General features: G+C 34.7%; 1 protein-coding gene across 10 annotated transcripts in view; it reads right to left on the reverse strand.

Moving 5' to 3' along the window:
• Positions 1 to 27,964, reverse strand: part of LOC141454744 (uncharacterized) — a 405,562-nt gene that overhangs the window by 342,760 nt on the left and 34,838 nt on the right. The gene's annotated exons all lie outside the window — the stretch shown is intronic.

Raw genomic sequence — 27,964 nt, forward strand, 5'->3', positions numbered from 1 at the left:
TGAAGAGAGAGACCAGTGAACAGTCTGTGAGAGGCGGCACTGAGGCGGCAGCAGTTCTGGAGGGGACCGTAACTGTAGTACAATCGATACACAGAGACGGCTTTTAGTGTGGACGGCAGTAGCAGAACTTTCTATAGACTAGGATACCGCCGGCGACGAACAGTCGGCCCGCCGAACGTGGGGCTGTCTGTTCTCGGCGGTCCAGCCAACAGCCCCCATTCATGGGTTGGCTAAATCATCGCAATATATTCCACAAATATGGTGATCGCAACTTTAAGAAGAGCAGGAAATCAGGTCACCCAAACGGCATCATCAAACTTCTCTACAATGTCCGGTAATTATTTTGTTTCTATCACTCAGAAGAGAGAACATTTTCTGTTGTGGCGTAGTTTGTCCATCCATAAATGATCATAATAAAAATATTTATTAAAAAGAACAGTCTATTTATTATTTTAAATAAGAACATAACAGCTATGTTAAAAGTAACCACTTCGAATTACGTTATCTACGAAACTACAAAGTCACAATTTGTCGATCTTGTTCAAAGGCTGCTGGTTTCTCAGCCCACTAAGCACGCCTAGAGGTCTCTACTTCTTTTAAGTAAGTAGTTGAGAGCTAAAAGATTAGCATTCCGGAATCTTAAGCAGCAATCAATGGTTAATTTATTGACAAGCAAGTCATTGCTTTCTTCCTGTATTAATGAGTTCCCTTTTTTTTCTTTTTTTTTTACGAGTGAATGTTAAATTTAATGGTGAAAAATGAATGCGTGCGGCAAAGGGTTTAATTGACATCGAAAACTTATCGATTACAGTCGATTTACGCGAAAACCTTTCTTAAAAAAGCTTCCTGGGAAAATGTCACGTCAATTCCAAAAGCATTTTCCAAATAATTCTGTCTGGAAATTGAAAATTTATTTTCGCAAAATTAAAATTTCACTGGGATTTGTTCCAAAGAGAGCCACGCACCGCCACCCTGTAGTCATTTCTTGCAATTTATCGCTACGATATCGGATTCACTTGTAGTCCTTTTTTACACAGTTGTTCGGGTCTAAATAAATACAAATGTAAAGCATTAATGTGACTGCAATTTCCATTTGTAGATTGTAGCGCTAAAAACCTGTTTTTTTTATTTATTTCTAAAAATTCAAAATTTAGGCCAAATAACCATTCATTTACTCATAATGAAAGACTCCGAAACGGGAAGACCGAATAACTTGAAATTTAGTTTATTTGTTGATCTCGCTAAGAACGAGTGTTCGAAATTAAAAAAAAAAATACTCTAATCAATCTTATATAAATTGAGTTGTTGAGCTTCATGCTGTTGAAGGACGGAAGCTTGATAAATCGACGAAGATTGTTCTTGTTCATGCTGGTTATCTAATATCGTAGCATCTATTCAGTCGCATTTAATTTCACTCTTAGTCGTCCATCAGCGCCATGGCACCTAGCGGATAGAGGCGAGGCCCGCTAAGCTAAGATGTATTGCTGGTTAGCAGATTCGATTCCCGGTCTAGGCCTTGCGATTTTATTTAATGGTTAATAAGATAATTTAATAGTACAATAAAGTAAAGCTAGTCGCCTCCCACTACGGCACCAAATTTGGTAGATGGATGTAAAACCAGCCTGAAAAATTGGCATTTCTTTACTTTAATTAGCCCTTTCGAGTGAGTATACTGGAGAACAACTTAGTTCAGTCATAAGCTGAGTGCCTCAATGGTTATCACAGAACTGAGTCGTTCGTATTCACGCTCACCTCCGCCCCCGCCAGTATATTTCCAAATGATTACCCTCTTTGTTCACCAATAAAAATTCGATATCTAGGCCTGCACCAATACAGGCTGCCATTCCATCAACCGACCACAATAGAGTTACATTTAAAAAAAACCCTTAATTTTATACACTATTTTAAAGTGCATTAAGAGATCTTGTTCAACTCAAGAACAGAAGAATATAGTAACACAGGATTTACTGAACTCCCGGGCAGCAAAGGGTAAACTGTGACCGGAAAGAGGTAGTAACTGGAAAGAACATTCTTCCTGTTAAGGCCATAGTTGATGGTACTTAAAACACAAGTCCTACTCTTTTGGCCATTAAATATTTGACTTTTAGTTAGTATATTTTCTACCTGAGTTAACATTAATCGCAAATATAATCCAAATATTTTATAATTAAGTTTTGAAATATCTTGGTGTCCATTTCAGTATATTACATTTAAGTCAATAAAAATTAGCAACTGAACTAAGTGATTCTACTTTTGTGCCTTCAACAAACAATTAAAAATTGACAAAAAGCAAAAAACCTAACGAACTATTAGCGAAATAAATTCAAGAGTTTTCCAAAACCAGCCATTCAAACCAAAATGTGAAAGCATTAAACGAATCCATTAAAAAAACAGTAAGAAATAAATAGGATCGCTATTTTTTAAATGGACATTATCTTCCAAACTGAGATAAACAGAATATTATGTACTCAAAAATACATTTAAAGAAAATATTCAAAAGGAAATTGAGTTAGTATATTTATCTAAATACTAACTGGGTTACCAAAAACCATTATAACCAGAGAAATTATTGTTTATATTTTTAGGGAGAATAACTTTTTAAAAAATCTAATACAACTTTATCTTATGAAAAGTAAAGTAATCGGCTATCTATTTCAGGTGGGCTTTTAAACGACCAACTATTTAATAAATGTGTCTGGGACTGCGAACGGAAATTCATCATTTACTTTCAATATTTCATAAATAATCAAAAAGTAGCCACACATTGGACCCATTAACTAGCCTTAACTCATCGTACCCACTAAACCAAACTCATCAACCTGGACTTACTGGCATTTTGCCACAACTTACGTCATTATCTTTTTCATAAAACTTGGAATTCATGCGAAACAATTCACTCTTTAAAAAAAAAACTGATCCCATTCACAAAGACCAACGTGTAAAAAAAATCACATTTTTAGGAAAATCAAACGTAAATTTCCGGTAAAAAACAAAAATAGGAAAATCTGCACGATCGCAAAACTTTTCCTTGAAGAGAGTAAGAGAAAGAAAGATATGGCGAACACACAAAGGAAAGAAGTTGTACTTTTTAGAAGATTATTCTTCTCCAAAAATCGTCAAAAACTAAAAAATTAATTCCGCATAATGGCACTTTTGCTCGGGTATGAGCTAGCGCTCGGGGACCGCCCCTAAAAAAGAAAAAAAATGGCACTTTTGCTAAAACAAATATAGAATTTTACTTAAAAAAAATTGTATTTTCATTAATACTGCAAAGCTAATGAGTCCATACGTTAGGTTATATGATGCTTTGCCAAGAAAATGCCACCTCTCTTAAATTACATTTTCCTGAAAATGTTTAAGTTACAGCCAAAATATTTCAAAAACCAATTTAGTAAAGTGAACTTCCGGTTTAATGAATTCCTCTAAAAGCTATTATTATTATTATTATTATTTAAGGCACGTCAGCAACTTAAGATTATTAGCGCCCAGAGCTTTTTTCAGTGCAATGGTCGGCCTCCTGACCGTGTTCTCTCGTTACAGACAACAAAGTAGATCATCGGACATTGAGCTATAAGTAGTTGAGAAAATCTAAGGGCCAGCTGAGAATCCCATCGCGTGGGAATCCAATACACTAACCGCATAGCTAATCCCTTCCCTAAAAAGCTTGTTTTTTTTATGATTCAATGGTGGCAGTGTCTCAATATGATATTGAGTCTTTGTGAGATGTTCACTTTTTGAATTATGCTGACCACACCAAAAAAATTAGAAAAAATCATTTTTTGGACTAAGAAGAACACAAAATTGCCGGTGAAAACTATAAGTACAGACTAAAGATAAAGTTAAAAGTAGTGTCTGTTCGCGCATTTTTGTGAAACGTCCAGGAATATGTAGCCTATCAAAAATGAAGTACAATTTCTGCAAATTGTTTTCCTAAATGCCATTCATTTAATAATCCTAAAGCGGATATTAGTGCTTCACTGAATGTATAAACAGTAGCTGAGACTATTCACAATACCTTAACAGTACCAATATTGTCAGCGTGGAGACTGGAACTGCACTCACCTAAAACAAAAAGGACGGCATTTAGTGCACAGTTTCTTGTTTCTCTTTCTCTTTCACACTCACACTCTCTCTCTCTACGTGTATATACATAGAGCAACTTTTGAAATAACTCTTAAAAAGTGGAAGATATCCAAGAAAACGAACATAAAATTTGTTGAAGTATTTTCTCTCTAGTTTGTTCATGTTTTTTGATTTTATTGCCGCCTTACCCTGACGGCAAGGGGGTATAAAGAGGTGACTTCCTTTGGCCCCCCCCTTTCTACTACTGTATTTACAACTATTAAACTAAAAAAATGAAGAAAAATGCCGTTAATTTCACATCCATGTTTCAAACGAATGCCGAGATATTCAATCATAAAGATGATTAAATTTTCGTCGTTTTTTACCTATTTCTCTGTTTCATAAACTAAAATAATAGCGGATTTTCTTATCAATTTCTAATAAATCGAATGCTTGTAAAACTCACAAGCCAAGAGGGTCTTAAAATCAGGTAAAACATATTCATTTTGAGTAATTAGGACTTCTTTTTTTTAATCGATTTTTGTCAATTAACTGGATTTTTTTTTAATGATGTTTTACCTGATTCTTAAGTCTCTTATGGCTTAAAGTTTTGATATATTAATAAGCAATAATAATAAGTGAGATATTATAGAAGGTTAAAGTTTAGAGGTTTTGTAGATCGTACAAATTTCAAACCTCCTATATCTCTCTTCGAATTGTACAGATTTTAATGAATCCTTTACTAAATTGTAGAGAAATGTCTTCTCTATAACTGGAATAAATAGTAATGTTTTAGTGATAATAGTAACTGAGATATAGAAGGTTAAAATTTTAAGGTGTTGTAAAACGTTCGAAATTTCAAACCACTGTATCACTCTTTGTATTGATCACTAGTCAATGAATTCTTTACCGAATTGTAGAGAAAAGTTTGCTCTAAAACTGGTATAAATAGCATTGTTTTAGTGAGAATATTGTAGTTATTGAGATTTAGAAGGAATATGAGAAATTTCTAGTAAAGTATGTTTGCTAGTCGCCTCCGTCCTCGAAATCCAATTGTGATAGTTGGATGTAAAGCCCGCCAGAAAAATAGGTGATTATGTGCAATGAGGCAGAAGTTCGCACTGAAATGGTAGTTAGGAGGGGTCGGCAGAGTTACATCCACTTTCTAAAGAGTGCTCAAACTTAAATGAATTTCCTGAGAAAATGATCCAATTAAAACGCAATTTTCTGTTTTGGAACAAACACGTTTGTCACAACTGTTTTTATACGAAATAAATATATATATAAAAAAAAAAATCCAAATAAGATTATAATAAATAAAAGCTTTTCTTGAAACAGAAGAAAATGAAGGTTAAAAAAAAACAATGTCCCAGTTTTCACAGCTCACACAAGCCTTGAGCGTTCGTGTATAATGAGAAAATGGAAGGCCGATCGACCAGTGGAAAAACTAGGGAACGCAGGCTTTTAGCGGATTAAAGCCACTCTGCCCGCACTCACAGACCGCTGCAAGGACTTATATCAAATTTAACGACATCCCACACCTACCAAGAAAAGGTCAGACTTTTCGAATAAACAGTAGTAAATCTAAAGCGCATTCATCAAGTTCAACTAAATAAAATCAGCCAACACTAGACACTAATAATTTATTTCTGTCCAATGATTGCATTAATTATTTTAAATGATTTTTTTTAATCCATTTTTATAGTCCATTCTTCTAATTACAGCTGCTGTGGCTGTTATGTGTTCTTGGTTAACAAAATATTATTTACCATATATAAACAAAAAAGGTATAGCCAAAATATGCAAATAACATAGAAAACAAAATTATTTTACTTTAATAAATATTTTAAATTCTGGTTTGTTGAATGTAGGACTTGAAGACGTCTCTTCATCTATTCGCAAACGTAACGCTAAGGATGTGTGTCTTTCTCAGTGGCCCTGATAGATACAGAAGTGTTGGAACAAGTAGTTAAAACAAGTTTTTAGTATGCCGTTTACGAATAATACTATTAATTATTATCAAGTAAAATAAGATTGTTAAGAGATAGAGTAATTCTAGCTAGACGTTATGAAGAAAGTAACTAACGACTGAAGCCTGAATTATAATTCCACTTTGCGAAATCAAAAATATTTGTAAGACTTATAGTAAGGTTGTTTTTAAGTTTTTTTTGCCTTAGTTTTAAGATTGACTTATTAACGTCTATGTAAATATTAAAGTTGTGGAGAGTATATAGGCCCTCCAGCCTGAAACCTCCTTTGGTACATTTATTTATATATATTTTTAAATTGTAAATAAACTATTAAAAATTCTTCTTAAGAAAAAAAAAATTTCTAAGACAAAAATAAACAATCCTTTAAATGACAAGAGAAAACTGGGTATTTGTTTTTTCTTTGTTCAAATGATAATTTTGTTAAAAAGAAAAATTACACTATAATTAAGTAGGTAAATAAATGATGGCAACGTAATTGATGCAGTCCAATAAAATCCAACAAGATTAAAATAGTCATAAAAATTTAAACATTAATATTATGTCATTATATTGTTCTTGCTGATGACGTGTCCTTAAACAGACTTAATAATAAACTAATTACGTAAAACCTTTGAGCAGAAAAATAATAATTTACAGTTGATTTAACGGAAATAACAATATTAAAATAAATGTTTTTATGCCTGACAGCTAACAAAAAAACCGTAATATTGCTAGCGGAGCAGCACATAAGGATGCTGTCTATTTGGGATAATAGTTTTTAAGAGAGGACGGGCTAAAACTGGCTAAATAATTTGCTCATGAATAGAACTAAACTTATAGCTAAATTGAGTAAGAGTTTGTTAATAAGTGAATGAGCAGTATGTGAGCTGGGTTTAAGCGTAAATAAAACCGCTCCCTAATTGATGCAACAGCACAACAAACTGCATGAACTCTAATCTTCTACTTCTGCTCCATCTTCGGCCTTATAGTCTTACAAGGACTTGACACTAATAACCAGGTTCCATCCACCACCTTTTCTTAGCTTTCCAATAACTCCTCTTCTTTCAGCTCCCTTCATCATTGTATTCCATAACCTAGCCTTCAGAAACTTTCATTAAGCAGCCTTAATGTATTAAGTAGAGAAAACACCATTTTGGTAATTTCATATTTTTGAACCTAAGAATTTGTTCTAAAATATAATTGACTCTATGAAATAAAATATTTATTTTAAAGGAATGACATCGCCAATTTCCAAAATTTAAATTATTATTCTCTGAAATGTATCATTACATTCTCCGAAAAATAGAGTTAAACCTGAAAAGATAGGTCTACTACACGTTTTGCTAACGTTCAAATTCTGGTTTACCAATATTGTTGCAATTCGATTATTTTTTTTTGTAAAGTAACTATAGTGCAAGTATTAGAACCATACAATATCTAAAAGGCTTTGATTCGCCCCTCCCTAAGAAATCTGCAATATCCAAGTTACCTGGGAAGAATATTTCAAATCAATTCAATAATCCTCCCACATGCGTACATTAAAGAAGTATGTGCTCACAGTTTGAAGGAACTCTGAGGAGTGTCCTTAATCGAATTTTTCCCAGGATAATGTTTCTAATAAAAGTTATAGAACTACTTGAGGAAAGTAAGGATAGCACGTTTTAAGAAAAGTGAAAGCGCAGTTTTCAGAAAACTCTGAAATAAAAAAAAATCTATTCTTTAATGTGGCTCTTTAGATTGGATGATTTTATCCAAAACCTATTTTGCTCCTTAGTTACAGGACAACACAGCCCCATCACCGGACAATCAGCTGTAAGAAGCTCCTAGAAAGAGAAAATCATTTAAAAACAGAAATACTAACAGAAACGAACTGTTTCGTGTGCCTATGAAGTGGTAACGCTTCCAAAAGCTTATTATCTGATGGTGGCACCTAGATAAGATACAATAATATGGAATTTCTAGGATCTATTTGAGCCTACGACGGACGCATACCTTTGGCGCCACGGTAGCCGAGCTATTAGAGGCCGATCTGGGTTTTGGATTTTATTTAATGGTTTTTACGAGTAATTTATAGTAAAGTATGTTTGTAGTCATCGCCTTACAAGACACTTAATTTGGTAGTTGGATGTAAAGCCCTTCTACATAAATAGGCATCACTTCAAATCTTTTTTTGACAGAAAGAGAAAAGAAGAGAGACGGCGGCAAAATCAAAATATGTATTTTTTCCGGTAAGAACTTAAAACCGAAAATTTGACGCGACCAAATCAAAAATTGAGGAAAAGAATAGGCCAGTGGTTAACCCACTATATTTCTAAGCGGATATCCTGGATTCCAAATCTAGAACCCTTAGATTTACTCTTCCTAGGAGCTGCTATCAGTTCACAATGAGCAGTGACGTCTGTTACGAGAGAACTATTTCCGGATGTTAGCAGAGCACTGAAAAAGTTCCATGCGTCAATCTAAGACATAAATCTGTTTTAAATAAAAATAAAACATTAATAACACCAATATTTGAGAAGTTAGGGTTCCCTCCATCATTTAGTTAAGCTCTCTCCCCTATATATCATTAAACTTAGCTAATCTTTAGATTAACTGCAGAATGCTTTACGATAAAACTAATTATTATTCGACCAGTTATGTGCACTTGTCTAGAAATAGAAAAAGATAAAATAGAAATAAAATTGCTAAAATATCTAAAGGTATGGAAGTTATGATGGTATAAGAAAGATGACAGTATGGGGACCAAAAAAAGAGAGAAACCTCCAGGGTGATCTCAACAGTGGCCGCAGCCGTCTAGTAGGGTGGCGGACCTCTACTAAAGGTAAAGTTATTTTAAAACTGTGCGCGTACCAACCCCCACATGTTATACATACCAACTACATCTATCTTTATCTCTCCCCCTCACACTCGCTATCTCTCTTGCATGCACACACTTGTTTCAAGGTGAACCTATATTTATGGCAGACCTCCACACGCGGTAGTGCGACAGGCCAGCCCTAAGGGCGTTGCCGCAGAGTAAAACATACAAGTACAGCTACTGGCCTCTTTATATTTTATATATAATATCCTAGGTGCACATAAAAAGAAATGCTACCCACTTTAGTCTCTAAGCAGGAAGATTCCAACGTCTGGAACTAAGGATAAGCAGCGAATCCAGTATTTTGTTTTAGGATCAACTAATATATCTCACAGAAATCAGCAATAAGCGACACCTCAGTGTAGCAAAAACTGCACATTCATGTTTATTGATGCCATGCCAATAAATACATGAATAGCAACTTTTTTTTGTTGCCGTAATTTTAGCGCGTAAACATCTGACGGCTCTTTTTTTAGTGCATTGCCGGCCTTCTGACAGAGATCTCTCGTTACAGGCCACACCGGACATTGAGAAGCAAGAAAGCTCCTGTAAAGAAAAAAATCTAAGGAGTCGGCTGGTGGATTTGAACCCAGGATTTTAACGTGTCAAATTTTAAAAAATTTAGTTTTCACCGGAAGTAGGGCAATTTGAGGTCCCCTGGTCACGAAAAAGATTATATTTGTGCGTGAGTAGTCTCGTTGAATATCTCAAAAACTGAATACATACTCTCAAAAATTTTAAAGTTAGTATTTCGTTACTCTTCGTTAAATTTTAAAATAAGCACTACTTGTTAAATTTCCTTCACCATCTCCAACGTACTCACGTTAGTTTTTTTTCTTCATTTATTTGGAAGCCTGCGCAGAATGTAATAATATCTCAACATCGTCCGCACAAGCAAATAACGAGACGGACTTATTATGTACTGTATCCTGGAGTCTAAATCCAGAATCCAAAATGAATTTAATTCCAGGAATAAACTAAAAAGGGGATTGACTGGCTTAGTTCGATGTTCTATTCAACAAGTTGTCCATAAGTTGGAGATGATTAGCACAGTGGTAAGCTTATTGTCCAGCCCTGCAGGTCTAACGAACATTTTCAATTAAAACCACACACTTTCTTGGAACGTACTGCAGCCGCCTTTATCAGTGCAGCAATCAATAACTTCCCTTATTTTCTGTTCGTGATTTATAACATTGTCCCACCATACAAAGATACAGTTAAGAAGAACTGAAGACGAGATGGATCAATCAATTTGTAGGCAATGGAATCAGGGAAAAACTACTGAGTATCCGTAATAGATTTTTTTTTGAATAAACGAATCTAAAACACCTACGTTCTTTAAAAACTTTATTTCAGGAACTTTTAAAGATCGTCTTAGTATTTCTAACAAGGTATAAGTAAAACAAAACAAAATCCTGTAAACTGGTCTGCCAAAAAAAAACAAAAAAAAAAACGAAATTAACGCACCTAGGTCAAAGTGCGTCCTTCACAGCAGCACGAAAATCGGAATCGTTTTAACCATTCTAAAACACGCTACCTACCCACACAATTGACCTTAATCTGAACATGAAAATAATACATTCACCATAAATAGGTGGTCGATTGGGTGATAGTGTTCCAAAAAAGAAACCCTTTCTACTCACTCTGGTCTGTTTGTAGACCCGGAAATCTAATTGCTAGTGTCGGACCACCAGGTTGCCATTTTGTAAATTTTCTATTTGAGAAAACTTTCTTAAAGCACAGAAATTTCGAAGCTGAATTTTAATTTTAAAGACAATAAATAAAACTGTGAACAAAAAGTCCCTGAAATGGTATGTTAGAGACATCCGAAATAACTCCCTTCAGGAATCCATTAATATTTTATCCTGTGAAAAGTTTCAAACAAATAAGACAGTACACGATTTGAGTAGTTAGCAAAGTAATAGGATGGGTGGAATAGGAAATAAACCTAAAATAAAGACAAAAATCCATTCAATAACGAGACACTTCCGATCGATTCTACAAAAAAAAAAAATACATCTTGATTAGATACAATGTATGGCTTTGATAAACCGTCAGCTGGAGGTCTAAGTTACTGCAAGTAACGGACAACGTATACATTTTGACAATGTGCAGTCTAGTAGGTCACTTATGCTTACTAAAATAGAAAGGGTGAACCTCCAGATTCAGTTCTAAATGAAATAAAAAAGTAAAAATGAGTAAAAGTACAGGCGGAGTTCACAGATTTCTCTCGTTCGAACAGACTATACTTCATTATCACTTTTTCGTACTCCAGAAACTTCAAAACCCATTTTCTAAAATGCAGAGAGGATAATTTTCAATACACTAATTATAATGATTAGCTTATATTTGAAAATTTAAAACGATTTGTTTTGAATACACTATAATAATCATCCAATCTCAGATATCACAGAATTTAATACAAAGTACCAGCCGAGCAACTTATTCTATTGATCACCTATAAATTCGCAGACGATACCATTGGATTATTTCTATTATCATTATTCAAAAAGTGCTTTGATAATAATAATACCAAAAAAAATGGTTCGTGCTTGATAAAGGGTCAATAACTTTATCATTCTTCCTGTTCTTCAGTATATGTGAGTGCCTGAAGAACTGCGTGACATCACGCACCTTACTACCACAAATAGTCTTGAGATCCACCAAAGAGGTGCTCCTGGTAGGCGCCTTATTTAACAAACAATAGGCTTTAACAGAGGGAGCATAATGTGAAGTCAAGGGAAGAATAGTGCTGAGTGAGAGAGAGATATAGACGATTGCACCTGACCATCGGTTCTATTCATGTCCAATGAGCTGGTTAGTTAACATTTTTTTTGAAAAATCACTGTGGCTGATAAGCTGATTAAAAAACAAGATTGAAATTGCAATATGCAGTAAAGTGACACTGCCAGAGGACCGATTTTGACCAATTCCTTATTGCAGCATACTCTCGTCACACCTTAGGTGTGAAATATCAAATTCTGATTGTGCCAAATTTGGAGATACGGTGAATACAAACACACAGAAAGACACCCTTTCAAACACCTCAATCTGTAAAAATAAAAAACCTATTTTTCTGACTCAAAGACTTCAAAACTGGTACATCCGCTTAAATCTCAAGAACAAAAATATACCCGACTGCAATAATTCCTTCCTGAACTAGAAGAGTCAAAAAGAACAAAACAATTCACTTGTTTACAATTACTTTTTTTTACAAATTTAAAATAGAAAATCCTAACCCTTTCATCCTGCCAAATTATAACAAAATCGGGCTAAGATTTACAGAGTTATTAGTAATAATAATTTTGGAGGTGGCCTTACATACATGGGGATAACTCCTCTCCTATTGCTGTACAGCGTCGAGCCCCTTAAAAGGCACATCTATATAAAATTCCGAATCGAATGACACCTCAAATCGGTTCGCGCGTTTAGGCGCTACGTTGTTTACAAAAAAGGTTAACAACAACAACAAAAACAAGAAGAAGAACAAGAACAATTTTTGAAAATGTCGTTTTTGCACATTTTTGGCTTCGTTTTTCTCGAAAACTAATTAATCTATGTTATTACGAAAAAAAATTACAGCTATAAAGGAGGGTTTGCCCTATATTTTAAAGAAAATTTGGGAATTCTATCTTTTATAGAAGAGGAGAAAAAAATTGTAAAGTTGGGTGTTTTTTCAACGTTACGCTTTTTCGTGCAGTTTTTGACGATCAACCTCTTATCCACCTGTCCTACCAGATAGTTTTAATTTTAAAGAAGTTATCTTTGAATAGACCACCTAATAAACCAACATAAATTAAATGACTGAAACTTTGGATTACTGGAGAACTCATATTAATACCTCACAGTGTAGAACTCACAACAAATGATATTATCGCTAATGCTATGCGTAATTTTTTACGCTTATTTTAAAAGGGTTTGGGCGCAGATACTCGAGGACCACTGATCTGGTCACAATACCTAGTGGAATATGACCAATGATTTGTGGGCGGAGGAATTCACCTTTAGAATTGTTGGCGAACTATTCGGTGCTGGTGGTGACGTCACATTGTCAAGGTAGTGATTGTGTGGTGACAAGGTCGGCCGGGTACGTTGACGTTAAAACACTCTTCCACTTCATCATCATCATCATCGCGTTACCTAGCTGCCGTGTCATACACATACTCAAGTGGTACCTAAATGCCACGTACTACCTCTATCGTGGCTTCCTCTACTACATACATACCCTCCATGGATACACAGCCATACGAGCCTAAAGCTTCCACACATCTAGCCACTTCCTCTCTTTCCACTGTTTGTATTGTGTGATTATCCCCACTTCCTACTGTGTTCCCCACTTCGGCCAGTACTGTCGTTTGTATCCAGCCATTTTAATAATCATATTATAGTATTCAATTATATCTACCCACCAACCATCAACGTTGGGTGTGTTTCTTTGTATCTACTTTTATTTTTTGTCGTTTCAATTTATCTAGTTTTATATTCAATCCCATCCAGTCTTATTGTTTATGTCCTTTATAACTCATAATTTCCTGTCTTCTTCTTTTTCGACAACGTCCGTTTCCTTTAAAGAATATGACTATTGCGCATTTCGCTGGTTTCTTGAATACTGCATTCAATTTTACTCAATCATAGTTCAAAGTAGGTCACGTTAGAATGCACCTACTTCAAGTTGATGCTACATTTTAGTCGATACCCGCGCAGAGTTATCCAAATGAGATATACGAGGGTCGTTTGAAAAGTCCGTGCAGTCAGAGAGATAGCACCACTGGCGCGTATCGAGGTTATCTTTAGTTAGTAGCATCTCTTGGAAGAACACACACCAAGTTTCAGCCAGAGCGGTCTATTTCTTTGTGTTTGGCATTCGTTTGAATCGAGGAAGTCGAGTGATTTTCAAAAAATGGACGAAAAAGAATTTCGTGTGTTGATTAAACACTACTTTATGAAAGGCAAAACGCCTCAGGAGACTAAAGAGAAGCTTGATAAACATTATGGTGACTCTGCACCTTCGATTAGAACAGTTTATAAGTGGTTTCAAAATTTTCAGAGTGGCCATATGGGCACAAGTGACGCTGAACGTTCTGGACGTCCAGTTGAGGTTACTACTCCAGAAATCATTGATAAAATCCATGATATGGTGATGGATGACAGAAGAGTGAAGGTGCGTGAGATTGCTAGTGCTGTGGGCATCTCGAATGAACGGGTACATAATATTTTGCATCAACATTTGGACATGACAAAGCTATCCGCAAGATGGGTGCCGCGATTGCTCACGCTTGACCAAAAACGAAATCGTGTGAAGTGTTGCAAGGACGGTTTGCAGCTGTTCCAGAAGAATCCGCAGGACTTTAAGCGTCGTTTCGTCACTGTGGATGAAACATGGATACATCACTACACTCCTGAGACCAAGGGGGAATCTGCGCCAAAAAAGGCGAAGACCGTTCCTTCGGCCGGTAAGATAATGGCGACTGTCTTTTGGGATTCGCAAGGAATAATCCTCATCGACTATCTGGAAAAGGGTAAAACTATTACAGGTGCATATTATTCATCGTTATTGGACCGTTTGAAAACCGAGCTGCAAGAAAAACGCCCACGATTGGCCCACAAAAAAGTCCTTTTCCATCACGTCAACACTCACATCTCACACCTCAGCAGTTGTGGTCGCAAAATTAATGGAAATAGGATTCCAACTCGTTTCACATCCCCCCTATTCTCCAGACTTGGCTCCCTCGGACTACTATTTGTTCCCCAATATGAAGAAATGGCTGGCGGGAAAAAGATTTTATTCAAACGAGGAGGTGATTGCAGAAACGAATGGCTATTTTTCAGACTTGGACAAATCCTATTATTCGGATGGGATCAACAAACTAGAGCAGCGTTGGACGAAGTGTATAAGCCTAAAAGGAAACTATGTTGAAAAATAAAAAAGGTTTACCCCAAAAAATTAAGTAGTTTTTATTTTTGCACGGACTTTTCAAACGACCCTCGTATCTAAGTAGCCATTGCTGTTACTAAGAGCTAACTATAGATTAGCGTGATCACGCTCTGTGCCTTCAATCTGTAAATATTTATAGTTTTACTGGTGATTAGACTGAGTGACAATTGTATTGATTAAATACTTCTTTTAATCTTTTATTGGAATTTACCACTGCAACTGTTGTTGCAACAAGCAAATATGGTAAAATAATAAAAGGAAATCATGACTGGAGGAGGCAAAGGTGGTGTCACTCCAGTAACGTGCTCTTGCTATACTGCACTCACGATAAGAGTAGATCGCGTGGCCATCTTCTCTTCAATCTCCTTAGAGAATTACCTGGTAATGTGGAGGAAGATAGGTGTTCTATGAGAGGGTTAGGATGAGCTGCTGTAGAGGAATGAAATTTGAGAAAACGAATGTTAGCAAGATCTGTAATGAAAGGGATTTTGAGGTCATTATGGATAGTAAGGTTAGTTACACAGAACGGAGCGCTAAGAAATTTTCGAAGTATTTTTGACTGTAATGTCTGGAGGCGTAGCGAGTTGGAACGCTTAGTCGATTCCCATAATTCGATGCCGTATGACCAAATAGGTCGCAGTAACAGTAGATATATAAGAGTCTTTTGTTATGTAGGTTACGTTAAATACTTAACTCTGAAGAGTGGTAATAAAAACACTGAATAAGATTTCAGTCAAACAGGATATCTACCACACAAACTCAGGATGTATTTTTTTGTTTTTTCACAAAGAAGAAGTATCGCAAACTGGACTTATGTTCGCCTTTGTGGGATTACTAAAGCCCCACTGCCCGACAGAAAGATGATATAATCTTATACTGCATCCAAAATAAAAGATAAGTTGCAAATTTTGTTTTTAAGTAATAGTAGATGCCAAATTTAGAGAAATTAGGTGTCTATCAAATCTACGAAAGAATAAAAAAATAAAACGAAAGTTACTAAAAAAAAAGGTGCTGCTTAAAGAAACAGACATTGCGGCCATACAAAAAGAATACGATAAGATGGGATAAGCAAATCCTGGACTGGAAGAAGAAGTATGGACAGAACCAAGGAAACGTGGGGTAGACAGTTGGTGTCCCAGAAAGCCTCTAACGTTTGCGGTCTGGGAGTAGAGGTTACAAGGAATAGAGCCAGTTGGAAGTTGCAAGTTAAAAGAAAGATTTGGTTTAGAGAAACCTCAGTATTGAGTAATTTCTCAGCACAAATAAGTTGCATCAACTTTTCGAGTTTGCCCGTACTTCTATGTGTGTTATCAAATGAATGAAATAAGTGTATTTCCGGTTCAAAATTAAAAATAAAAACAATCCGGATGAATGAATACTTCCTCTTAAGATGTATAAGAGGGGGAAACAACTGCTGTGGTAAAGAAATTACATTTGTCAAATCGTTTGACATTGAACTGTTTAGTTTTTTCAAAGTGTTCATTTCTGAACGAAACTCACTAAATTTACAAATATATCCCGGTTGAGGGAGGGTTGTGGTCGAGTAAAATCGATGGAGCTTCCTGCAGTTAACAATTTTCGTGCCGGAGTTTCCACAGTCTATATGGAAAATTTTTGCAATACTAGCTACTATCTAGAAGGAGACAGCGAAAAGAAGGATCATTAATCACCCCACGATTGTAGGAAAATTTTATTGGTCTCCAAAAACTGCTTAAACCTTAAAATAAGTATAGACAGAACTCAAGAAGGTCAAATAATAGCTGTACTAACAACGCCAACGTACGAAAGGAGGCCATTAATGTTAACATGATAAAGGAAATGAAAAAGAAAAAAAAAACAAAATCAATTAAAACACAATAAACCAATGAAGAAATAATAAAATGATTTAAAATGGAGAACTTAATTTGGACTAAAGGGGGTCAAGTTAGTTAGGCACTGTTATTACACTGCAATATTAAGAGCGCACACTTCAGCAAATTGACTACATACATTGCTAACTGTGTCACGTAAACCTACAAATATACTAGCCGTATATACTAGTTTATTATCTACTTTTCAGTTTTTACAGAATTTCTAAACAACTTTTTCTTTTTTTGTCCTGCAATGGTAGAAGAATGAACTATTACTCTTTAATTGGAAGTAAGATTTATTAAGGAGATGACGGCACAAATTTTGTACAGTACTAAGTTACTGGCTTTTTCTTGTAGAAAAAGAGCTTGTAAAATACTTCCTTCTTATTAAATACTGCAAATATTCTACTTCACGAATGACTACTGAAGAAATTTGCTCTCTAGACTGACCGCCAACATTTCAAACTAATCTTATCCTAGTTTTTAGGAGAGGAGTGCCTTCATCATTTTACCAAATATTTGCCTCAGAAAATTCCTCTACAATTTATTAAACGAAGGGCAAACAACTTATCTTCACAACTTGACAACAACTCGTAATTCGGGACGGTTTCTCTAATCATTGTTCTTCCATTTGGTCTTACTTTACCCATTATGTGCATTAAAATAATAAGATCACTACAGCAAAAATGAAGCACTAGTTGTAGATCAATTTACAGAACTTCAAAGTACTAAATTAAGAGAAAACAATACGAGGGTCGTTTGAAAAGTCCGTGCAAAGTCAGAGAGATAGCACCACTGGCGCGTATCGAGGTTATGTTTAGTTAGTAGCATCTCTTGGAAGAACACACACCATTCAGCCAGATCGGTCTATTTCTTTGTGTTTGGCATTCGTTTGAATCGAGGAAGTCGAGTGATTTTCAAAAAATGGACAAAGAATTTCGTGCGTTGATTAAACACTACTTTATGAAAGGCAAAACGCCTCAGGAGACTAAAGAGAAGCTTGATAAACATTATGGTGACTCTGCACCTTCGATTAGAACAGTTTATAAGTGGTTTCAAAATTTTCGGAGTGGCCATATGGGCACAAATGACGCTGAACGTTCTGGACGCCCTGTTGAGGTTACTACTCCAGAAATCATTGATAAAATCCAAGATATGGTGATGGATGACAGAAGAGTGAAGGTGCGTGAGATTGCTAGTGCTGTGGGCATCTCGAATGAACGGGTACATAATGTTTTGCATCAACATTTGGACATGACAAAGCTATCCGCAAGATGGGTGCCGCGATTGCTCACGCTTGACCAAAAACGAAATCGTGTGAAGTGTTGCAAGGACGGTTTGCAGCTGTTCCAGAAGAATCCGCAGGACTTTAAGCGTCGTTTCGTCACTGTGGATGAAACATGGATACATCACTACACTCCTGTAACCAAAGAACAATCTAAACAATGGGTTATCTGCGTCAAAAAAGGCGAAGACCGTTCCTTCGGCCGGAAAGATTATGGCGACTGTCTTTTGGGATACGCAAGGAATAATCCTCATCGACTATCTGGAAAAGGGTAAAACTATTACAAGTGCATATTATTCATCGTTATTGGACCGTTTGAAAACCGAGCTGCAAGAAAAACGCCCACGATTGGCCCACAAAAAAGTCCTTTTCCATCACGACAACGCACCAGCTCACACCTCAGCAGTTGTGGTCGCAAAATTAATGGAAATAGGGTTCCAACACGTTTCACATCCCCCCTATTCTCCAGACTTGGCTCCCTCGGACTACTATTTGTTCCCCAATATGAAGAAATGGCTGGCGGGAAAAAGATTTTATTCAAACGAGGAGGTGATTGCAGAAACGAATGGCTATTTTTCAGACTTGGACAAATCCTATTATTCGGAAGGGATCAACAAACTAGAGCAGCGTTGGACGAAGTGTATAAGCCTAAAAGGAGACTATGTTGAAAAATAAAAAAGGTTTACCCCAAAAAATTAAGTAGTTTTTATTTTTGCACGGACTTTTCAAACGACCCTCGTATGTAAAGGGATTGCAATAGTTCCAAATTGCTTAGTTTTCACTGTCGCCTAAATTGGGCTACAGTTTTGAGAACAGTTTTATTGCCGTACTTACAACATATGGTCTTGCATGCAGATTTCAAATTGCATGGTTACAGGGTAATTTCGCTGGTCCTCTCAGCTATTATCTGCTGTCTAGTTGACGTCAACGCTCTTTTGAGTAACTAGTAGGGGCTGAAAGTCGCCATTTTTATGAACAATAGTCTCTGGTTAAGTGCCTAATTCTAAATGTGGAGAGAAATTTCTAACTTCAAACTAAATTCATTGAGGAAATTTAATACTAACCAATTTAGCCAAAATTAGTAAAATATATACATAACAAAAAGGAAGTCAAGGAGGATATATTCATATGCGCCCCACACTATTCACCTTTTCAATGAAAATCAGTTATTAGAAATCCCCCGTCACCTTTCGAGCTCTAGAAATTGAAACAAAGAAATCAAAAGGTAAAACAAGATTAAATTCGAAACACAACTATCAGACAGGATTTCGATACCTAAGCAGCTAAAAAAAAAATTTCATTGGAAATAATGCATTAAAGAGGGTTCGATGAATAGCTAAAGACTCACAAGAAAAGCCTACACAATGAATATTGAGGAGATTCAGACCGCGAGGTTGCCCGAGGTAGAAGAGATAGTATATAAGGGACAGTTCAGGTCTTGTTCTGGAGAAAGAGAATGAATTGTAAGAGGTGGAAGAAAATGGTACTTTTTAATAATCCTCATTAATATTAAATATGTGCCAGATCCATACATTTCTGTAAAATGCCACGTTGAGTAAAATTTAAAAAGGATAACTAACCACTGTTCCCCAGAAATGCCATACAAAAAATGTTTTCCGTGGAAATATTCTAATTAAAAGTTCTAGAACTACATTTGTGCAACAAGCATAGCAAGTTAAAAGAAAATTGTTTGGGAGTTATTTTAGAAAAGTACCAAAAAAGTAAGATTAATTCAGAAAAAAGCGCCTATATGGAAAGAGGTGGTGAAAAACCACCCTTAACTAAATTATCTATTTACTGATTTTCAGCTATGACCATGGGTGTAGATAAGCAGACATATAGAGCAAACTATTTGTAAAAACCACTTAGCTTGTTCAGAGAACTGAATTCTCTCGAAATCTACTTAATCACAACGATTCAAACCCTTTTCCAATTCATTTGTTTCGATTAGTAAGTCCTTAACTGGTCCACTTCTGCTATTCATCCACATTTTCATCAATCAGTAAATCACATAGAAAATATTAAAAGCCAAATCGTCACTTTCAAGTTTCAATCAAATTGTTAAATTATTTTCAAACAAAACTAAATCATATCGATGATCGCAAACAAAGATGTCTGAATCTATCATTTATTCATTTTAGATTGGCAAACTTAATATGTTAATTAAAAAACATTTATCAAATTTATGGTTTGTTTTTAATTATTTTTATTTAATTATTATTTTTAATTATTAATAAAATATCTTATTGATTGTTTTTAATGATATAAAGTATTAATTAACTTGTATAGATTGAAAATATGTACATAAAAATTCCCGCAATTTTAACCATTTCTTTTACAAGTTTTACAGATTATCGGAAACAGAGGTTAAGTAATAAAAGTTACCGAACTAGTCCATTCAGAAAAAGTCAAGTGATTTATTCAGTGCAGTTTTCAATCAAACCAAATAAGTCATTTATTTTATTTAACACAATAAAAATGTGTAAAGCCTTTAAAAGGGCGGGAAGAGAAAGCAATGAAAGACCAGACGCCATCAGAGTACAAAAATATGAAGTGCTCCTATCGGCAATTATGAGAAACTCAAGAGGTAGTTTTTACAAATTTTAATTAAAACAATTTTGAGAAAATAAAGTAACATTATAATCAATAATAAAGTAAAGATTACAGTAAAGAATCCTAAAAAACGCTTAATCAGTTACAAGTCCCTTTCGTAAATTAGCAATTAAATCATTTAACGTTTAGTCTTGAACATAGCCAAGTAACTACATTAACCATCTACGTTCATTATCTATTAATTCCTTTAAGAATTATAAAAATTTAATTGAATGAAATTAACTATTAAGTCTTACCTTGTTTAAAGAATATAAAAGAAGTTTTGTTGGATCTCCAGCCCAGAACAGAGCACTGAACTTCTTACAGTAATTTAACGATATCACAACATTAATTACACTAAAACTGAATGTCACTCACTAAGAATAACTAAAATACAATTCACATAACACAAGTACACTTCAAAAACTGAATTAATAACATTAATATTCAAGTTAATAAAACGTGATAACTAAAGTGCAAAAAATGGACGCCGGGAACTGACCATAGAGATCAGCTGGTAAAATGCAGCATATCTAAGCAGAGTGACCAACTTAACTTCAATAAATGAATTATATATAAGTGTTCAAATTAGACAACTAATACAAACAGAAATGTTCGCAGAACTAACTGACTGGGTCTATTTATTTCTTTAAACTTCTCTGGTGAACTTGTTTACATTACTAGGTCAATCTTCTTTTAAAATGTATAAATCTTTAAATATTTATTTGGTATTTTACAGTTATCATTAAAGATTTAAATGAAGAATCGAGGAAACTGAAATATATAAATAAATAAAATCAGCAAATAATAAAAACTTCTACACGTAAAAGACCTTAATGGTTTGAAATGCTTAATGTCTGTATCTGTGCGCAGTAAGTAAATAATAAATAAAAAAGTAAAGTAATGCCAATTTTTACGTTGGGCTTTACGTCCAACTACCGTGGTAAGTGTTTTGGACGAAGGCGACTAGCATACATACTTAACTACCAAGTTCTCTTATTAAACATTAAATAAAATCCAAGGTGTAGACCGGGTATCGAACTCGGTACCCCAATATATATTATCATTGCGGGCCTCGCTCGTTCGGCTACCTTAACGCTTTGTAACTAAAATAATACTCATATTTCGGTGAATGTTTTTAGCTTCTGCATTGGTGCAATAAATGTAACTCCGTAATATGACGCAATGCAAGCCTCTAACTTCCAAATAGTTTGATAATTTTAGCATGCGTGTATGTATTTAAGTTGTCACTCTCCAGCATTAAGAGTCTAATTAAAAGGACAGGTCTGGAGGGTGAACTTTAAAGTTAGGGGAGCCACAATAGACCCAAAGGGGTCGCAGTGGCGTAGGCCCTGAGGCCGCCCTAGTCTAATCTAATCTAATGTATTTAAGTTAAGATCTGAAAATATTCCCTCCTATTTAAAAAATGTAAAGTTCAAGTTGAAATTGATAAGCATTCAAACACAGCTCTTACCTTACTTAAATAGAAAGCTACGACAAGATATCTCAAAAAATTGTGTTACCCTCTCTACTAGTTCATTAAGGTCATAAATAAAATATTAACAATGTGATAACATAATCTGTTTAATGCAGTCCGTGCGCTATCATACTGTTCAGCAAAAAATTAGTTCAACAAAAGAAAAAAAATCCTGTTAAAAAATTATCTAATATCGATCGTCTAGTTCATAGAGAAAAGTAAAAAAGTGTGTTACTGCATAGTATATTCTATTCTGTAGCAACAGTGCAACGCTGCAAGATTGTTACGCTTTCACGAAAATTCCTTCCAAGTGAAACCTATTTATACATTTTGTAGTCAATATTAGACTAGACTTAGTCAATTAAATTCTAATGGCAGTGCATTTATTAGTGTGGTTTTTTTTAATTGAATATTTAATGAAGATAAAGTTAAATGATTGAGGAAATTGGTATGATAACCTCTAAAGAATCAAAATAGCCCTTTAAATAAAATCTAAGACTTAGAACGGGAATCGAACACAGTACATAACACAAGGTTGCGGACCTCGCCTTTGACCGTTCGGCTACCGAATTTTATCGATTTTTTTCTCGATAAAAGTGCAATTATTCGATAAAAATAATTATATTAATGTTGAAGAAAACACTGGTGTTGCAGCAATTTCTCACAAAAACCTTTACAATTTCAATATTGAACTTTTTACTGAAACTGTTTCAAAATTTTCCAAGTGTACCTAAACCAGTGTGTCAAATATGCAAAGAATTGGGACGTAAGAACATACAAATTGTCTAAGAAAACTTATAGATCTTCTAGTGCGCCATTATTGTGCTAATTTAAGGAAATTCATTTTGTCAAAAATTTCAAAAAACATTTTGAATTTAATCGAAATAGTTGCGCTACTACAAAGAATTTGATCATTAATCTTACTGTAGAAACAGTAGTATCAAGTAGTAGTACCAAGACATAATGTTAAGTTAAATTCCTGCTATTTATTGGTTCTCAACTTGGCTATTTCGTTCTCAAACTATTCAAAAAGTACTACACTGTATAAACGTAATTTTGAAATATTCCTTATGATCGCCAGGCTGAAGATCTTCTCACCTTTGCCGGTGTGATTTCAAACGTGATTTACTTTTAAAATATTATAATATTATACTTTAAAAATGAATCATTAAAAAATACATAATACAAAAAAATATAAACCTTGTATAAGATATAATAAAACCTTCTAAATAGGTAATCATTTACATTTTCAAGGTTATTTTATGACAGCAAATACTATAACGGATTTTAATTAGGCCATACTAAGTCAACAATAAAAATATGACTCTGTTGTAATAACAATGCAATCAACAAATTGTATCGATCAACCAATTATGGTAATAGAGTTTTCGGAAAATTATTTGAAGTGGAAGGTTGTTTTTTTTTAATTAAATTTAGTTTTTTGTCATTGATTAAAGAAGGTATAGTCCGTTTGTAAATGCAAGCAATAAAATATTTTATATTTTAGATGCAAAAAAATTTTATAATTTCAAATTCTGATTTTATTATTCACAAAACTAAAAAGAAAAAAAAAAAAAATTAACAAACTTCAGCTTAAACTCCGAAATTAACGTTTTTTCAATAATATTTTTGGACAATTTTAATTTTATAATGATCAAAGCATTGACTATGTGTATCAAGATGGCACAGAACTTTCAACTTCGTGCAACTAAATTGGTTACACAGGGCAATCATTCAAAATATTTTTACAAAAAAAAAAAATCGTTATTTGAATATTATGTTATCCAGAAACATTAGAAGCGTATCTGATACTGCGAGGTTTTTTGAAAATCAGTTTACCAGGAGAATGACATTTAAAATTATAGTTTTTGCATTTTAGTATTCTCTTATTTAAATGATTACAGCGTATTTATATCTATCAGTTTCATGTTTTCTAACAAGATTGCGCTGAGAAAATTCCTGAAGAGATCAAGGGAATTCACATTTAAACTCCGCCAACAATCGGAAGAAGACAGAGGAACCAACACTGATAATGTCATCCAGTTCAGGTAAAAAGACTTCCGTATTTCTTGTTAAGAATTGTTCATCTCTTTCTGGTGACTGATTTAATCATCCAGAATGATTATTGCCAATTGCAGAATAATAATGTTTTCTTTATTTTCAGCCAGACTTTTAACCCCAGGACTAGGTCATTGTGGGACATGTTTTAATAGAAAAAAACTAAATAAATACAAAATTATTACAGTAACTAGTATTAATCTTTCTATTTCTTTGCTTCCTTTATTACGTTTTTATGATTAATATCATGGATCTTCCAAGGACAGAGGGGCCGTGACTTATTGGCAAAGAGAAAATAAAGTTGAAGTGCATTAATCCAAGACATAACTACGGAACCGTGCGAACTTTCTTAAGAAGTGGCTTTTGTAAGAGCATGAACATTTTTTTATAACATCCCTAGGGATCAAAAAGCAGACCCCAAAAGTTGATAAAACCTCTGACAAATTCCTTAAAGTAGTATGAACCAGACGGCAAGACTTCTTGCAAGTGTAGCTATAGCAAAACATACTAAAAAGCTAACAAACAGCAAAAGAAACAAGTTCGTTATACTATTAACAACAAGATGTGTCCAGCATCAAGCCATATTATGTCTGCAGGTGTTCCAGAAGCGTCTCCAGAGTGTAGGTAGATTCCAGTAACTTGTACTCCCTGTGCCGACTATGTCAAGGCGGAGAACAAGGAAACGGCCTGTCACATCCTGTTTGTTAGCACATGATGGCTAGATTATGACCTGTAATGTTTGGCACTATTCGACACTTTACTGGTCTGCAAAACGTTAAGATTGCTTCAACCAAACGCAAAAGGAGTCGACGACACAAGCCTACATTTCTCTGCAGTGTTTATTATCGTGACTATCCTTGCACAAATTTGATCTACCTTCATGATTAGAATGATTTTAAGTAAAATTAATTAATTAGTTTAACAATAATTGTAGTAAGACTCCCTCTTCGACGGATCGTTGAGATAAGAGCGGAAGTATGAAGAAAGTATCTACCTACCATCCAATAGGAAACTAGAAGGCTGCAAATGACATTCCAGCTGGAGAAGTCATCTAAAGAGAAACTAAGTGCAGCTAATGGCCACACAGAATCGATGTGGGCCGCTAAAAAAATTGAAAAACTGCAGGATCAGAAATCTGAAAAAGATTTATTTCACACTAGGATTCTCCCTTAAAATACATCTCAAATCATATACTTCCGGTAAAACTTCTAATTCAAAAATTGTTTAACAATCGCATTACTTATGGCAGATCGTGAAAGTAATAAAAATCCGTAATATTTTTTTTTTTATTTATTTATGATCAAAATACATAAATTGCACAAATAATATTCATTGAATCATATAGCCTAGGGTACAGTGACCGTCAGGCGAGTTCCGCGTTACAATACAAGTATATAACATATCGTAATTCCCCAAAAATAAACTTATTTAAAAATATCGGATATTTAAAATTATCAACATAACCAAAAAACACAAAAAAATTTCAAATAAACAATTTCAATAATTACTTAACACAGCTATAATAACCAATATAAAAAATCCGTAATAAAAACAAGAGAAACAGTTTTGTAAAACATTCCAAGATCGCAGAAAGATTAAAAAAAACAAGAGAATCTAAGATTTAAAAAGGTAAAACTTCTCCCCCACTATTCGTGAGTGCATGAAATAAATGCAGTTGAATGCAAAAAGAGATCATTTCCTAGATGGAATGTTACTGTCTGTGTATAAGTTTTAATAAAAGATGACTCACACCATGGAATCTGACTGACCCTGAAACCAACATACTATTTCTAAGCTAAATGATACTGCAACTAATTGATAACAGGTTTAATAAACCCATTTCAGAATCAAAAAATTTCATATTTATAAATATTCATAATATTTTAATCATTTCAGAATCTATAAAGATTTACAAACACGTACGCTTTCAAGCATTGTGGATTTATCAATACCGATTTTACCATCACATTGATCAAAGAGTTGGAAAGGTTAAATAAAATTCAATAATAATGCATTAATATAATTAACTAAGGAATGTAAATATTTGTAGAATAAACAATAAAGATGCAAGCGACAATTAATTAGTGTAATTAAGAGGATGCATTATAAGACCTCGCGGTCATAATTTGCATATTAATGCCTCCGTAAACGAACAACTAGGTATGCACACGTTTCACTTGATGTTAGTTATTGCGACACTAGCGATCTAAAGGGGAAAATAACAACTATTCCCTTGAGATTGCTACTTTCTATCCTCTCAAATAATTAAAACCTTCTTTTAAAATATACTTTCATTCACATTTTACAAAATATATAATAATGAATGTGATGGTATGGTGCTCTTAGATGGATGGATCAACTAGAGGAGAAAAACAGCCGACTGGTAAAACTCTCACTGGAGTTGGTAGCATTAGTGTTAGAGGTGGTCACGAGGCCATCGTGGGAGATTGTCAAGAATGGAGGTGGTTGCAAAGTTTTGAAACCTTGTTGAATTCAGCAACGATTTAAACTATCTACATGTTTTGCACTGCCGCGATCTATTGATCGGATGGTGTAGCCACTATCTGCTACAGATTAACTTTACAGCAGATTAAGAGATCACAGACTTTTGAGTTATTATTAGTATTCAAATTAAGCCATAAAACAATTTGACTTTGGCGACCGAAAAGATAAGATTGTGGTTAAATAAGGAAAAATGATTGTCTAATGCAAACTACAAACAGAGTTAGAAAACTAAAAGAAAAATTGAGAGAATAGTGTACGAGTTGTATTTAATTAAGGACACTTATCCAAAAAAGTAAGGACTTTGAGCATAAATCCATTTTAAGGAATAATGGCTGCAAAGCATAGGTACGAGGGTCGTTTGAAAAGTCCGTGCAAAAATAAAAACTACTTAATTTTTTGGAGTAAACCTTTTTTATTTTTCAACATAGTCTCCTTTTAGGCTTATACACTTCGTCCAACGCTGCTCTAGTTTGTTGATCCCTTCCGAATAATAGGATTTGTCCAAGTCTGAAAAATAGCCATTCGTTTCTGCAATCACCTCCTCGTTTGAATAAAATCTTTTTCCCGCCAGCCATTTCTTCATATTGGGAGTCCGAGGGAGCCAAGTCTGGAGAATAGGGGGGATGTGAAACGAGTTGGAACCCTATTTCCATTAATTTTGCGACCACAACTGCTGAGGTGTGAGCTGGTGCGTTGTCGTGATGGAAAAGGACTTTTTTGTGGGCCAATCGTGGGCGTTTTTCTTGCAGCTCGGTTTTCAAACGGTCCAGTAACGATGAATAATATGCACCTGTAATAGTTTTACCCTTTTCCAGATAGTCGATGAGGATTATTCCTTGCGAATCCCAAAAGACAGTCGCCATAATCTTGCCGGCCGAAGGAACGGTCTTCGCCTTTTTTGGCGCAGATTCCCTCTTGGTAACCCATTGTTTAGATTGTTCTTTGGTCTCAGGAGTGTAGTGATGTATCCATGTTTCATCCACAGTGACGAAACGACGCTTAAAGTCCTGCGGATTCTTCTGGAACAGCTGCAAACCGTCCTTGCAACACTTCACACGATTTCGTTTTTGGTCAAGCGTGAGCAATCGCGGCACCCATCTTGCGGATAGCTTTGTCATGTCCAAATGTTGATGCAAAATATTATGTACCCGTTCATTCGAGATGCCCACAGCACTAGCAATCTCACGCACCTTCACTCTTCTGTCATCCATCACCATATCATGGATTTTATCAATGATTTCTGGATTAGTAACCTCAACAGGGCGTCCAGAACGTTCAGCGTCACTTGTGCCCATATGGCCACTCCGAAAATTTTTAAACCACTTATAAACTGTTCTAATCGAAGGTGCAGAGTCACCATAATGTTTATCAAG

Source organism: Rhodnius prolixus, unplaced genomic scaffold (assembly GCF_049639745.1).
Source record: "Rhodnius prolixus isolate KJV_2025 unplaced genomic scaffold, Rpr scaffold_1, whole genome shotgun sequence".
NCBI classification, from domain to species: Eukaryota; Metazoa; Arthropoda; class Insecta; order Hemiptera; family Reduviidae; genus Rhodnius; species Rhodnius prolixus.